Below are 16,723 nucleotides of genomic sequence, written 5' to 3'. Positions count from 1 at the left end.
CGTATCCGGGCGCAAGAATCCCATCTAAGATAATTCACAACTCGAGCCGGCCGGTCCCAAGCGTAAATCATCCTTATTAAAGATTCCTACCCGACATACATACTTAACTTCCTCATGTCCCATGTTAATGATCCTTACACTAATGACATGCACAGTTCATAGCTTACGCTCAAAAGAGCACTGATACCTTTAAACACTTTCACCACAAGCAGGACCATAACAACCCTTGGCCCCAAGCTCGCTCCGCGCAGAGACCACGCGATGTGGCTCTGATACCAATTGTAACAGCCCCACTTTCCCCTAAGGCGAACCAAAGGGGTGAGAGGACTGCCTGCCCAGCTCTCGCCAGGACTCACGATGCAGACTAGAACTATCTATAGCGATCCGGAACTTACGAACGAGCGTAAACGAGTCAAAATGGTAAAATAACCCAAAATTTAAGAAAAATGAAATCCGAAGTCCGCCATGAATAGTGACCGACCCGTCAGAACCCAACCGAAATAGCCAACAAACATTCACATCTGAACTTTAGCGTTTACAAATCAAAATGACATACAAAAGTTTTCAAAAGTTAATATATACACACGGTTTGCCAAATCAAAAGAGAAAACGCCCCAAAAGTACACTTAGGGTTTTAATACATGAGCTATACAAAAGATATGTTCAACTAGCTCAATTTGGCAGCCATTTGTCAAATCCAGACCAAAAGGGTTTATTTTCCTGTAAGGAAAACAAAAGGAACGGAAAGGGGTGAGCTTGCGCTCAATGAGGTACCAAACAGATAGCATTAAATCATGGCATTTCACATTTAACAAATCAGATACACATGTCAGATGTAAAGCAAAGGAACCAATGATTCAAATCAGAAGGATACGGGTGGCTCTCAGGAGCCAAATTTCCAGCGCAATACTTGATCCAAACCGGTTGACTCTCCGTCAACGTATATAGAACCAATGCGTCCGTAGACCCCTCTTATCACCGAATTCCGTCCACCAAACACCCCTTTACCGGGCCCGCTCACCTCAAACGAACAAAATGGTAATACTCGAGTATACCCGGAATCAAGGGTCTCAATACCCAAAATCCCCGAACAGACTACCGTGGTTCGTTATCTAATCGTCCAGGCCCTTTCCGGCCCGACTCGAATAACTTAGCCACAGGATTGAGCTCATAGGTCATAGAAATCCGAACAGATGCAGACACAGATAACAGATTCAAATTTTGCATAGTAAATTGGCATATGAACAGACTAGAGAACGAGTGTGATAAAGTACACCCTCGTCTCGAACAAATAAACAGATTGCAGAGCAGAAATCAAGTTAAATAGCAATGGAGGGGAGTGGTACACTTACCGGCTCAACTTCAAAAGTTTTTACTTCAGATTGGCCTTAATCGCCAAGAAACCCTAAAATAATCAAAATAAACCAATTGAATGTTTCATATCCAAAATCGAGTAAACGGAATGCACAAGTGAGGCTCGACTACACGTCGTACGCCTTGCCCAAAAATACTAATGCAAGGGTGCAAAAACATGATTTTCTTGGAAACAAAAGATAACATGAAGACCTAGGGTCAACAACCCAAAAGCCCTTCATTTCCATCAAAAGGCAAATCCAACTTAAAGAACCAAACGGCCTAGAAAATCGGACAGCATTTCCCCTCAATTTCTTACTTTTCCAGCCATTAAGGCTTCATGATTTCCTCAAATCAGTCCCAAAACCTCACACAAAAGTCATCTCATTTCCCAAAAGCCGTTCACTAGGCTCAAAGCAATACAAGTACAAAAGTTAGCTAGGAAATGACCGGAATAAGAGTAAGCCTTAAAACATGCAAACAAGTACAATGAGACTCGATAACGAATCATAAAGCCATGCCAATCACAACCCCAATAGGGTTTCATATACATATATAAGCATAATAGCAAACCAGAAAATCAGAAAATATAACTCATTTGATCAATCAACAAAAACAGGTTTGGCCTCCGTATGCGGTAATGGCACAAAATGCGCTACGCTTATCGGATGAGGGCGTAAGACCCACCATCTCGAAGCTAAAAGACAGGGCTACAACAATGTAGAAGGCCTCTCAGTCCAAATCCTCGCACAACTAGGTCAAATGTGCCAAATACTAAACCAGAATTACTAAAACAGGTTTGCAAAACACACAAAACTGTAATGAACACAACTCAGTCTATACAAGTCCAAATGCCGAAATTCCAAAGGCATAAGCTAGCTAAGACATCCAGCTACATTTCATCATAAGACACTAACTTCAAAATCCAAACCAATGCCAGTCAAAATAGACAATTACTATCGCAGTTCGTACATTCTGTTCACCCAGAACAGCAACAGTAAAAACGGCATAACTCACTCTACACTACTCCAAATGCCCTGAACTTTTGCAGGCACTTCAAACTCATCAATACCTACAACTTTCATGTTTTGAGCAAAGTCCAATTCGGCCTCTATCTATGACCTAAAATTTCGGACAGAATGTTCAACCAAGAACCCTAATTTTCCAGAAATTCTTCCAAATTCAAAATTGATTGCAATTTCCTATCATATGCACCTACTAGAGCTAAAGCCCCTTATTACCAACCATCAAAAACAACCACACCATCAAGATCATATGAAACCAGAAAATTCATCATAAAATTGAAAACTCCACCAAAACACTTCAAATCAAGAAACAAGTCACATAATCCATCACTTTAGGTCCCATTAAGCACCATATAAGCATCAATAAGTGTAGTAGAATGTTTAATCATCACTTACCTAAGAAATAAGAGAAGAGGAGTTGTAGACCACCCTAGCTCTTCAAGAAAACTTCACCAAACAACCTCTATCACCAACTAGAAAGATTTTTATGGAGTAGAAATGGATGTAAGCAAATGTTTTTGGGTGATTTGCACCAAGTAGTAGCTAGAACTTGAAGAGTTTCTTCTTCCTTCCTTGCACAAGAGGTTCGGCCAACAAGAGGTAAGAAATGGTAATTTTTTTGTGCATTTTTGAGATATTTAACCAATTTTTTGGTCAAAAGTCAAAATAGTGAATAGTAACTCTTAAGTCAAACCACTAAGAGGGTGACACTTGTCACCTACATTAATGCAATCTTATCTTTCTTTTCCTCTCACATCAATCAATCTCACTCTCTACTTATCTCTTAACACCCGATAAATTTTACACAGTATCCGAAACTTAACCTTATTGGCCGAATTTTTCCGAACTTTTCGCACTAGTGGGTCCCACGTCCAATATATATTCTTAATTTTTCAAAAACTATCCAATGCTAGAAAAATTATCTAAAAACTATAATTGCTCATAAAATTTATCTAGAAAATTTTCCGGATACAGAAAGTGTAGAAAACAAGCCATTGAAAATAAGAAAGCCTAGAAAGATTATAAAACCTAACAAATGGAAAAGTTACGGGTTCTCACAGAGTGGCCTTCTTCAAAATTGTTGCTCTATCTCTTAGCTTCGAAACTGTGTGTATTGTACCTCCATCCGATAATCATAGTGCCAATGGTGCGAAAACCGCAAAATGATGTCAAAACTGTCTTTTGTAAACTTCATTTCCGCACTTGATATTAGCTTAATTTTGTTCTTGTATTGTTTTGAGCATATGGAATGGCTATTGAACTGAAATTGTGTTATGGATAACCTTGGGTTTGATTGAGTAAAAGGATAAAGCCATAAATGGCTGAAAAATAGGAAAATACAAAGGGCATGCTGCCCAAATTTTCGCTCGAGGACTAAGTTTCTATTTGAACTGGTATACTTACGTTTGGTCTATGAAACCCTAGTTATTTTGTCCACGGGTCCAAATGTCCTCGTTTCACTTTAAAATTTTTTTGTACGTTCTACTCAATAATTGTCGAGTTTCTTTGATTGCACCTAATTGTTGTGCTAGATGATCTGTAATATTCTTTCTCGTTTAATTTAGGTTTTCTCGGTGACTGAGGATAATATCCGGAAGGATATTTTACCCGTTGTTTTGCGTACATAGGTAAGTGTTTCTTGTTTGTTATATTCTCCATGATTTCATGACTTGTTGTTGTTGTTTGATGATGTGTTAAGTGTTTTCAATGATTTTCAAAACGAATTTTCTAGGCGAGCGTGTACTTTATCGCGCTCGACCTAAATGAAATGTGAAATTTTCAATGATTTAATGATTGAAACATTAGTTGCGCATGATGTAAGCCTTTTGGCTGAATTGGACACTGCCCTTCGTTACCGATCGACTCGAGCCAGAAGCGGACTCGGTCGGGCGATATGGTGACCCTGGGTGAATTTGGTATACTCGAGTATTACCTTGTAGGTTGGTGGAGCCTGGCCAACGTACAGGAGGGGGTTAATGAAATGAAACGAACGAACGAACGAGGGTTTTGAGCTTAACTTTCATTTCCGGACTTTTCCCTCGCTTGACTTGTACTAGGACTACTTGGAGCTTGCTGAATGGCTATTGGATGAACTTGTTGTTGTGTGTGTGTACCTTTGGGACTGGATGAGGAAATAATGAAGCCATGATGGCTGGAAAAGTAAGCAAATTCAGGGGAAGTGCTGTCCGAACTTTGAAAGGACTTGATTGCATTGAGTTTGTGATCTAAGACTTGGATTTGAGCAAGGCAATGTTATATGATGGATGATTTCTGAGCCGTGGAGGTGAGTGACCCTAAACTATTTCCAAAGTACTTGTGAAATGTTTCTTGCATTATGTACTCGATTGCATCTCATGCGTGCTTGCATGTGAATTCATGACATGATTTGGCTTCAATGAGTTCTGGGAAAGTCTTGTGCTGGACACCAACGTCTCCACCATTTTCGTGAGTTCGTGACATGATGGAGCAAATGGCTCCGGAGCTCAAAAAGGGGCTCCCTCCTAATGTCAATGTTAATGTTAAATGATCTATTTGAGCGTTGGGTGTTCAAGTGCTATGATTTCCCTGGCTCACGAGAGCACTAAACGAACATTTGATCTCTGAATCATGACAGCATCGAAATGATCGAAATGCAACATTGTGAAATATATTTGATTTCTGATTTTACTGGTTACTCGCTGAGCTTCTAGCTCACCCCAAAAATGTTTTATTCCCCTCCACAGGGCTCAAAGCGAAGGAAGGTCTTGTTGTGCTTATTCACATGTCTGGATGGCCTATGTTTTGTACCGTTTGGATGTGGAATCATTTTATGTATAGTTGGAAATCGTTTCCGCTTCGCTTATGACATGTAATTATTGGAGAATTTGATGTATATTGGAGATTTATATTGTAATATGTGAGTTTTATCTTGTAATCTGTTTGAGGAATGTAGTGAACGACTGAGTCCCGGCGAGAGCTGGGCAGGCGGCCCGCCGAACCCTCTGGTTCGCCTTAGGGGGAGGTGGGGCTGTCACAGTTGGTATCAGAGCTTAGGCTTCAGATCTCTGTAGTATATCCTAGGCTTGAAGTTTAGGATGCCGGACTGTGGGTTTGATTTGACTCTTAGTGTCTGCTTGGAATGCTTGAGAGATTTTTGCGGGATGTCTTGACTTGATTGGTACAAGAGGGAACGTCGAGGACGACATTCTTTTAAGGAGGGGAGTTTGTGACGCCCCGAAAAGAATGAGTGTGAGAAACCGAAAATTTTCTAATTTTCTAGGGTTTATTTTATTTAATCGCCCGCCTTTTCTACATTTTCTTTATTAGAAAAATTCCCCAGATAAAGTTTATGAGCAAAGATAGTTTGAAAATGATTTTTCTAGTATCGGTTAGTTTTTCAGAAATTAAAAGCGTATTTTGGACGTGGGACCGGCTAGTGCGGTAAATGCATTATATTTTTGACAACTTGTTGGAATTTTGTATTAAGTGATATTATTTTACAAAGTGTTAAGATATTTGTATTGGAGAGACAAAAAGATAAGTTTTAAACCTAAAGGTGACAAGTGTCACCATAAGATTAAGTCTTGGACTTTGACTACACTATTCATGCCTTTACCAAATTAATATCAAAATTGACCAAAAACTCACCATTTATTCCTCCTTCTTGGCCGACTTCTTGCAAGCTCAAAGGGAAGAAAACTCTCCACAATTTTGGTCTACAACCTTGCTCAATCTTCAACTTCAACCGGTTAAATTTGAAATTGCTCCATGAAACACCTTCAAGTAGTGATTTTGAGGTGATTGGTGAAGTTATTTGGAAAGTTAAGGTGACCACTAGCTCTCTCTCTCTTGTTTCTAAGGTGAGTTGTGAAGAACCACCCTCCTTCTTTAATTGATGCTTAAATCATGCTTAGTGGTAATATGAGATGCAAGTTTATGGATTATTTCTTGATTTGTGGTTGAAATAATGAAGTTTTATTATTTTTGGGGATTTTTCTGTTTTAATATAAGAATGATTGTGTGGTCATTTATGATGATTGGAAATGTTATGTAATGAAGCTGAAGGTGGAAAAAGTGGACAATTGCAATCAATTTCTGTTTTGGAAGAAATTTCAGAAAATTAGGGTTCTTGAGGGAGCATTCTGCCCGAATTTTTAGCTCCTAGATAGAGGCCGAATTGGCCTTGACTTAAAACATGAAAGTTGTAGGGAATGATATTTTAGAGGTGCCTACAAAATTTCAGGTCAATCGGAGTAGTGTAGAATGACATAAGTCGAAATTACTATTGCTATTCTGGTTTTACCCGAATGCAAGAATTGCGCCTGTAATTGGTTGTTTTGGCTGGAATTGCTTCCGAATTGGTTGTTGAGGCCTTCTGGTGAAATTTATCCCTGTTTCTTAGATTTCAGCTGGTTTTGGAATTTCTGGATTTGGACTTGGAATGCCTGCTTTATGATGTTTCCGCTAGAATGCGTTCTGTGAATCTGTTTTTGTGATTCTGGTATGGTATCTTGCATTTTTGACCTGGTTACACTCGAAACTGGGTTGAGTGACCTCATACAATATTGTACCCCTGTCTCTTAGCTTCGAAACGGTATATCTTGCACCTTCATCCGACAATCGTAGCGCCTTTGGTACCATTACCGCAAAATAACGTCGAAACTGTTTTTCTGGTTTTGAGCTTAACTTTCATTTCCGGACTTTTCCGTAGCTTGACTTGTACTAGGACTACTTGGAGCTAGCTGAATGGCTATTGGATGAACTTGTTGTTGTGTGTGTGTACCTTTGGGACTGGATGAGGAAATAATGAAGCCATGATGGCTGGAAAAGTAAGCAAATTCAGGGGAAGTGCTGTCCGAACTTTGAAAGGACTTGATTGCATTGAGTTTGTGATCTAAGACTTGGATTTGAGCAAGGCAATGTTATATGATGGATGATTTCTGAGCCGTGGAGGTGAGTGACCCTAAACTATTTCCAAAGTACTTGTGAAATGTTTCTTGCATTATGTACTCGATTGCATCTCATGCGTGCTTGCATGTGAATTCATGACATGATTTGGCTTCAATGAGTTCTGGGAAAGTCTTGTGCTGGACACCAACGTCTCCACCATTTTCGTGAGTTCGTGACATGATGGAGCAAATGGCTCCGGAGCTCAAAAAGGGGCTCCCTCCTAATGTCAATGTTAATGTTAAATGATCTATTTGAGCGTTGGGTGTTCAAGTGCTATGATTTCCCTGGCTCACGAGAGCACTAAACGAACATTTGATCTCTGAATCATGACAGCATCGAAATGATCGAAATGCAACATTGTGAAATATATTTGATTTCTGATTTTACTGGTTACTCGCTGAGCTTCTAGCTCACCCCAAAAATGTTTTATTCCCCTCCACAGGGCTCAAAGCGAAGGAAGGTCTTGTTGTGCTTATTCACATGTCTGGATGGCCTATGTTTTGTACCGTTTGGATGTGGAATCATTTTATGTATAGTTGGAAATCGTTTCAGCTTCGCTTATGACATGTAATTATTGGAAAATTTGATGTATATTGGAGATTTATATTGTAATATGTGAGTTTTATCTTGTAATCTGTTTGAGGAATGTAGTGAACGACTGAGTCCCGGCGAGAGCTGGGCAGGCGGCCCGCCGAACCCTCTGGTTCGCCTTAGGGGGAGGTGGGGCTTACACAGTTGGTATCAGAGCTTAGGCTTCAGATCTCTGTAGTGTATCCTAGGCTTGAAGTTTAGGATACCGGACTGTGGGTTTGATTTGACTCTTAGTGTCTGCTTGGAATGCTTGAGAGATTTTTACGGGATGTCTTGACTTGATTGGTACAAGAGGGAATGTCGAGGACGACATTCTTTTAAGGAGGGGAGTTTGTGACGCCCCGAAAAGAATGAGTGTGAGAAACCGAAAATTTTCTAATTTTCTAGGGTTTATTTTATTTAATCGCCCGCCTTTTCTACATTTTCTTTATTAGAAAAATTCCCCAGATAAAGTTTATGAGCAAAGATAGTTTGAAAATGATTTTTCTAGTATCGGTTAGTTTTTCAGAAATTAAAAGCGTATTTTGGACGTGGGACCGGCTAGTGCGGTAAATGCATTATATTTTTGACAACTTGTTGGAATTTTGTATTAAGTGATATTATTTTACAAAGTGTTAAGATATTTGTATTGGAGAGACAAAAAGATAAGTTTTAAACCTAAAGGTGACAAGTGTCACCATAAGATTAAGTCTTGGACTTTGACTACACTATTCATGCCTTTACCAAATTAATATCAAAATTGACCAAAAACTCACCATTTATTCCTTCTTCTTGGCCGACTTCTTACAAGCTCAAAGGGAAGAAAACTCTCCACAATTTTGGTCTACAACCTTGCTCAATCTTCAACTTCAACCGGTTAAATTTGAAATTGCTCCATAAAACACCTTCAAGTAGTGATTTTGAGGTGATTGGTGAAGTTATTTGGAAAGTTAAGGTGACCACTAGCTCTCTCTCTCTTGTTTCTAAGGTGAGTTGTGAAGAACCACCCTCCTTCTTTAATTGATGCTTAAATCATGCTTAGTGGTAGTATGAGATGCAAGTTTATGGATTATTTCTTGATTTGTGATTGAAATGATGAAGTTTTATTATTTTTGGGGATTTTTCTGTTTTAATATAAGAATGATTGTGTGGTCATGTATCATGATTGGAAATGTTATGTAATGAAGCTGGAAGGTGGAAAAAGTGGACAATTGCAATCAATTTCTGTTTTGGAAGAAATTTCAGAAAATTAGGGTTCTTGAGGGAGCATTCTGCCCGAATTTTTAGATCCTATATAGAGGCCGAATTGGCCTTGGATTAAAACATGAAAGTTGTAGGGAATGACATTTTAGAGGTGCCTACAAAATTTCAGGTCAATCGGAGTAGTGTAGAATGAGATAAGTCGAAATTACTATTGCTGTTCTGGTTTTACCCGAATGCAAGAATTGCGCCTGTAATTGGTTGTTTTGGCTGGAATTGCTTCCGAATTGGTTGTTGAGGCCTTCTGATGAAATTTATCCCTGTTTCTTAGCTTTCATCTGGTTTAGGAATTTCTGGATTTGGACTTGGAATTCCTGCTTTATGATGTTTCCGCTAGAATGCGTTCTGTGAATCTGTTTTTGTGAATCTGGTATGGTATCTTGCATTTTTGACCTGGTTACACTCGAAACTGGGTTGAGTGACCTTCTACAATATTGTGCCCCTGTCTCTTAGCTTCGAAAAGGTATATCTTGCACCTTCATCCGTCAATCGTAGCGCCTTTGGAACCATTACCGCAAAATAACGTCAAAACTATTTTTCTGGTTTTGAGCTTAACTTTCATTTCCGGACTTTTCCCTAGCTTGACTTGTACTAGGACTACTTGGAGCTTGCTGAATGGCTATTGGATGAACTTGTTGTTGTGTGTGTGTACCTTTGGGACTGGATGAGGAAATAATGAAGCCATGATGGCTGGAAAAGTAAGCAAATTCAGGGGAAGTGCTGTCCGAACTTTGACAGGACTTGATTGCATTGAGTTTGTGATCTAAGACTTGGATTTGAGCAAGGCAATGTTATATGATGGATGATTTCTGAGCCGTGGAGGTGAGTGACCCTAAACTGTTTCCAAAGTACTTGTGAAATGTTTCTTGCATTATGTACTCGATTGCATCTCATGCGTGCTTGCATGTGAATTCATGACATGATTTGGCTTCAATGAGTTCTGGGAAAGTCTTGTGCTGGACACCAACGTCTCCACCATTTTCGTGAGCTCGTGACATGATGGAGCAAATGGCTCTGGAGCTCAAAAAGGGGCTCCCTCCTAATGTTAATGTTAATGTTAAATGATGTATTTGAGCGTTGGGTGTTCAAGTGCTATGATTTCCCTGGCTCACGAGAGCACTAAACGAACATTTGATCTCTGAATCATGACATCATCGAAATGATCGAAATGCAACATTGTGAAATATATTTGATTTTTGATTTTACTGGTTACTCGCTGAGCTTCTAGCTCACCCCAAAAATGTTTTATTCCCCTCCACAGGGCTCAAAGCGAAGGAAGGTCTTGTTGTGCTTATTCACATGTCTGGATGGCCTATGTTTTGTACCGTTTGGATGTGGAATCATTTTATGTATAGTTGGAAATCGTTTTCGCTTCGCTTATGACATGTAATTATTGGAGAATTTGATGTATATTGGAGATTTATATTGTAATATGTGAGTTTTATCTTGTAATCTGTTTGAGGAATGTAGTGAACGACTGAGTCCCGGCGAGAGCTGGGCAGGCGGCCCGCCGAACCCTCTGGTTCGCCTTAGGGGGAGGTGGGGCTGTCACAGTTGGTATCAGAGCTTAGGCTTCAGATCTGTGTAGTGTATCCTAGGCTTGAAGTTTAGGATGCCGGACTGTGGGTTTGATTTGACTCTTAGTGTCTGCTTGGAATGCTTGAGAGATATTTGCGGGATGTCTTGACTTAATTGGTACAAGAGAGAATGTCGAGGACGACATTCTTTTAAGGATGGGAGTTTGTGACGCCCCGAAAAGAATGAGTGTGAGAACCCGAAAATTTTCTAATTTTCTAGGGTTTATTTTATTTAATCGCCCTCCTTTTCTACATTTTCTTTATTAGAAAAATTCCCCAGATAAAGTTTATGAGCAAAGATAGTTTGAAAATGATTTTTCTAGTATCGGTTAGTTTTTGAGAAATTAAAAGCGTATTTTGGACGTGGGACCCGCTAGTGCGGTAAATGCATTATATTTTTGACAACTTGTTGGAATTTTGTATTAAGTGATATTATTTTACAAAGTGTAAAGATATTTGTATTGGAGAGAAAAAGAGATAAGTTTTAAACCTAAAGGTGACAAGTGTCACCATAAGATTAAGTCTTGGACTTTGACTACACTATTCATGCCTTTACCAAATTAATATCAAAATTGACCAAAAACTCACCATTTATTCCTCCTTCTTGGCCGACTTCTTGCAAGCTCAAAGGGAAGAAAACTCTCCACAATTTTGGTCTACAACCTTGCTCAATCTTCAACTTCAACCGGTTAAATTTGAAATTGCTCCATAAAACACCTTCAAGTAGTGATTTTGAGGTGATTGGTGAAGTTATTTGGAAAGTTAAGGTGACCACTAGCTCTCTCTCTCTTGTTTCTAAGGTGAGTTGTGAAGAACCACCCTCCTTCTTTAATTGATGCTTAAATCATGCTTAGTGGTAGTATGAGATGCAAGTTTATGGATTATTTCTTGATTTGTGATTGAAATGATGAAGTTTTATTATTTTTGGGGATTTTTCTGTTTTAATATAAGAATGATTGTGTGGTCATGTATCATGATTGGAAATGTTATGTAATGAAGCTGGAAGGTGGAAAAAGTGGACAATTGCAATCAATTTCTGTTTTGGAAGAAATTTCAGAAAATTAGGGTTCTTGAGGGAGCATTCTGCCCGAATTTTTAGATCCTATATAGAGGCCGAATTGGCCTTGGATTAAAACATGAAAGTTGTAGGGAATGACATTTTAGAGGTGCCTACAAAATTTCAGGTCAATCGGAGTAGTGTAGAATGAGATAAGTCGAAATTACTATTGCTGTTCTGGTTTTACCCGAATGCAAGAATTGCGCCTGTAATTGGTTGTTTTGGCTGGAATTGCTTCCGAATTGGTTGTTGAGGCCTTCTGATGAAATTTATCCCTGTTTCTTAGCTTTCATCTGGTTTAGGAATTTCTGGATTTGGACTTGGAATTCCTGCTTTATGATGTTTCCGCTAGAATGCGTTCTGTGAATCTGTTTTTGTGAATCTGGTATGGTATCTTGCATTTTTGACCTGGTTACACTCGAAACTGGGTTGAGTGACCTTCTACAATATTGTGCCCCTGTCTCTTAGCTTCGAAAAGGTATATCTTGCACCTTCATCCGTCAATCGTAGCGCCTTTGGAACCATTACCGCAAAATAACGTCAAAACTATTTTTCTGGTTTTGAGCTTAACTTTCATTTCCGGACTTTTCCCTAGCTTGACTTGTACTAGGACTACTTGGAGCTTGCTGAATGGCTATTGGATGAACTTGTTGTTGTGTGTGTGTACCTTTGGGACTGGATGAGGAAATAATGAAGCCATGATGGCTGGAAAAGTAAGCAAATTCAGGGGAAGTGCTGTCCGAACTTTGACAGGACTTGATTGCATTGAGTTTGTGATCTAAGACTTGGATTTGAGCAAGGCAATGTTATATGATGGATGATTTCTGAGCCGTGGAGGTGAGTGACCCTAAACTGTTTCCAAAGTACTTGTGAAATGTTTCTTGCATTATGTACTCGATTGCATCTCATGCGTGCTTGCATGTGAATTCATGACATGATTTGGCTTCAATGAGTTCTGGGAAAGTCTTGTGCTGGACACCAACGTCTCCACCATTTTCGTGAGCTCGTGACATGATGGAGCAAATGGCTCTGGAGCTCAAAAAGGGGCTCCCTCCTAATGTTAATGTTAATGTTAAATGATGTATTTGAGCGTTGGGTGTTCAAGTGCTATGATTTCCCTGGCTCACGAGAGCACTAAACGAACATTTGATCTCTGAATCATGACATCATCGAAATGATCGAAATGCAACATTGTGAAATATATTTGATTTTTGATTTTACTGGTTACTCGCTGAGCTTCTAGCTCACCCCAAAAATGTTTTATTCCCCTCCACAGGGCTCAAAGCGAAGGAAGGTCTTGTTGTGCTTATTCACATGTCTGGATGGCCTATGTTTTGTACCGTTTGGATGTGGAATCATTTTATGTATAGTTGGAAATCGTTTCCGCTTCGCTTATGACATGTAATTATTGGAGAATTTGATGTATATTGGAGATTTATATTGTAATATGTGAGTTTTATCTTGTAATCTGTTTGAGGAATGTAGTGAACGACTGAGTCCCGGCGAGAGCTGGGCAAGCGGCCCGCCGAACCCTCTGGTTCGCCTTAGGGGGAGGTGGGGCTGTCACAGTTTTGGGCGAGAGTAACACTAGGATGGGCGAGCACCCTGGGAAGTTCCCGTGTTGCACCCCTCCCTTTTGGTTTCGAAACCCAATTTTCCACTTCGTTCTCTATCCCATATTAATTTAGCTCCGTCGGAACGATTGCTTCATATTTTGCTTCTTATCGATGCATGAAAGCAAATCTAAAGGCGAGACAAATCAGAAACGGTACGGTTCGATCAAAACCCGAGTCATCGCTCAAAGTTGTCGGTGCAAATGTGTAAGCACAAGCGTCAAGGATTAATTTCAATATAGCTAAGAGTTGCGCGATGAGGGAAACAAAACAACGTGCAAATCATTAATAAAAAAATATTGAAGTAAATAGATAAAAGGATAAGAAGAAAATACTTGAATTAACGCATAAAATGAAATTTGGTCTAGATAAGCCACATTGTTTCACAAAACGGGGTTAGTTAGCAGAATAACGCGAGAGGTACATGGCGGGTGCGATCATACCGGCACTAATACACCGGATCCCATCTGAACTCAGAAGTTAAGAGTTCTTGGGCGGGAGTGGAACTAAGGTGGATGACCCCCAAGGAAGTTCTCGTATTGCACCCGTCCTTTTTTGTTTCGAATTCGTTCTATATCCCATAGTAATTTAGCTCCGTCGGAACCTTTGCATCATATTTTACCTACTATTGAAGCATGAAGGCGGATCTAAAGGCGAGACCAATCAGGAATGGTTCAACTCGATCAAAGCCCGAGTCATCGCTCAAAGTTGTCGGTGCAAATGTATATCCGGAAGCGTGCAGGATTAATTTCATGATAATTGAGAGTTACGTGATGAGGGAAAAAAACAAGATGCAAGTCAGTGCAAGCATGGAGGATTAATTTCATGATAATTGAGAATTACGCAATGATTGAAAAAATCGGGCTATAAATCAGTAAGGGAAAAATATAAAAATTAAAATAAATTAAAGGACATCAAGAAAAAGCTTGAATTGACACTTAAAATAAATTTTAGTCTAGAAAAGCCACATTGCTTTACATGATGATGTAATTTAAAAGAGTAAAGCGAAAGTAACATGGCTGGTGCGATCATACCGATACTATTGCACCAGATCCTATAAGAAGTCGAAAGTTAAGCGTTCTTGGATGAGAGTAGTATTAGGATAGATAAGGGTAGCACCCCTTCCCTTTTGCTCAGAAACCCAATTTTCCTTTTCGTTCTTTATCCCATGGCAATTTAGTTTCGTCGGAACGATTTCTTCGTATTCTGCCTCTTATCGAAGGATGAAGGTGGATCTAAAGGCAAGACAAATCGGGAACGGTATAGTGTCAGAACTCTAAAATTAAGCATGCTTGGACGAGAGTAATACTAGGATGGGTGTCCCTCGGGGAAATACTCGTGTTGCACCCTCCCATTTTGTTTCGAAACACAATTTTCCCCTTCATTCTTCATGCAGAGTAATTTACCACCGTTGGAGCCATTGTTTCATATTTTGTTTCTTACCAAAGCATGACGGTGGATCTAATGCGAGACAAATCAGGAATGGTACTGATCCATCAAATTTCGGGTGGTCGCTCAAAATTGTCGGTGCAAATATATAAGTGCAACCGTGAAGGATTAATATCATGATAATTGAGAGTTGCGCGATGAGCGAAAACAAACAAAGTCCAAATCAGAAAGATAAAAAATAAATAAATGTAAATGGATAAAATGAGATGAAGAAAATGCTTGAATTGACGCTTAAAATGAAATCCGGTCTAGAAAAGCTACATGGCTTTGCAGGATGGGGTAGTTTAAAAGAATAAAGCGAAAGGAACATGGTGTCTACGATCATACCGGCACTAATGCGCCGGATCCCATCAGAACTCCAAAGTTAAGCGTGCTTGGGCGAGAGTAGCACTTGGATGGCTGACTCCCTAGGAAGTCCTCGTGTCGCACCCTTCCCTTTTTGATTCCAAAACCCAATTTTTCTCTTCGTTCTTCATCCCATAGTAATTTAGCTCCGTCGGAACGATGGTTTCATAGTTTGCTTCTTGTCAAGGCATGAAGTCCAATGTAAAGACGAGACAAATCAGGAACGGTAGGGCTCTATCAAAACTAGAGTCGTCACTCAAAGTTGTCGGCACAAATGTATAAGCGAAAGTTTGAAGTATTGATTTCGAGATAATCGAGAGTTGCGTGATGAGTTATGCGATGAGGTAAAAAAACATGATGCAAATCATTACAAAAAATATATAAATGTAAATAGATAAAAGGATAAGAAGAAAATGCTTAAATTGACGCATAAAACGAAGTCCGGTCTAGATAAGCCACATTGCTTAACAAGACCAGGTTAATTAGAAGAATAATGCGAAAGGAACATGGCAGGTGCGATCATTCCGGCACTAATGCACCGGTTCCCATCAAAACTCCGAAATTAAGCGTTTTTGGGCGAGAGTAACACTAGGATGGGCGAGCACTCCGGGAAGTTCTCGTGTTGCACCCCTCTCTTTTTGTTTCGAAACCCAATTTTCCACCTCGTTCTTTATCCCATATTAATTTAGCTCCGTCGGAACGATTTCTTCATATTTTGCTTCTTATCGATGCATGAAAGCAAATCTATAGGCGAGACAAATCAGGAACGATATGGCTCGATCAAAACCCGAGTCATCGCTCAAAGTTGTCGGCGCAAATGTGTAAGCACAAGCGTCAAGGATTAATTTCAATATAATTGAGAGTTGCGCGATGAGGGAAACAAAACAACGTGCAAATCATTGATAAAAAAATATTAAAGTAAATAGATAAAAGGATAAGAAGAAAATACTTGAATTGACGCCTAAAATGAAATTTGGTCTTGATAAGCCACTTTGTTTCACAAAACGGGTTTACTTAGCAGAATAACGCGAAAGGAACCTGGCGGGTGCGATCATACCGGAACTAATGCACCGGATCCCCTAGGAAGTCCCTAGGAAGAACTCAGAAGTTTAGCGTTCTTGGGCGAGAGTAGCACCAAGATGGGTGACCCCCTAGGAATTCCTCGTATTGCACCTGTCCTTTTTTGTTTCGAAACCTAATTTTTCCTCTTCGTTCTATATCCATAGTAATTTATCTCCGTCAGAATGTTTGCTTCATATTTTGCCTACTATTGAAGCATGAAGGCGGATCTAAAGGCGAGACAAATCAGGAATGGTACAACTCGATCAAAGCCCGAGTCATCGCTCAAAGTTGTCGGAGCAAATGTATAACCGGAAGCGTGCAGGATTAATTTCATGATAATTGAGAGTTGCACGATGAGGGAAAAAATAAGATGCAAGTCAGTGCAAGCATGGAGGATTAATTTCATGATAATTGAGAGTTGCACAATGATTGAAAAAAAACGGGGTATAAATCAGTAAGGGAAAAATATAACAAATAAAATAA

At 39.6% G+C, this 16,723-nt stretch overlaps 4 pseudogenes; all 4 read left to right on the top strand.

Annotated features, from left to right (window-relative positions):
- Positions 1 to 13,813: 13,813 nt before the first annotated feature.
- LOC113772742 lies at positions 13,814 to 13,932 on the top strand (annotated as a pseudogene).
- Positions 13,933 to 15,146: 1,214 nt separating this feature from the next.
- On the top strand, positions 15,147 to 15,265 carry LOC113772616 (annotated as a pseudogene).
- A 424-nt stretch (positions 15,266 to 15,689) lies between these two features.
- LOC113772707 lies at positions 15,690 to 15,809 on the top strand (annotated as a pseudogene).
- A 412-nt stretch (positions 15,810 to 16,221) lies between these two features.
- On the top strand, positions 16,222 to 16,354 carry LOC113772628 (annotated as a pseudogene).
- The last annotated feature ends 369 nt before the right edge of the window (positions 16,355 to 16,723 follow it).

The sequence above is a fragment of the Coffea eugenioides genome, chromosome 5 (genome assembly GCF_003713205.1).
Source record: "Coffea eugenioides isolate CCC68of chromosome 5, Ceug_1.0, whole genome shotgun sequence".
NCBI classification, from domain to species: Eukaryota; Viridiplantae; Streptophyta; class Magnoliopsida; order Gentianales; family Rubiaceae; genus Coffea; species Coffea eugenioides.
This window is presented reverse-complemented; position numbering and strand designations above follow the sequence as displayed.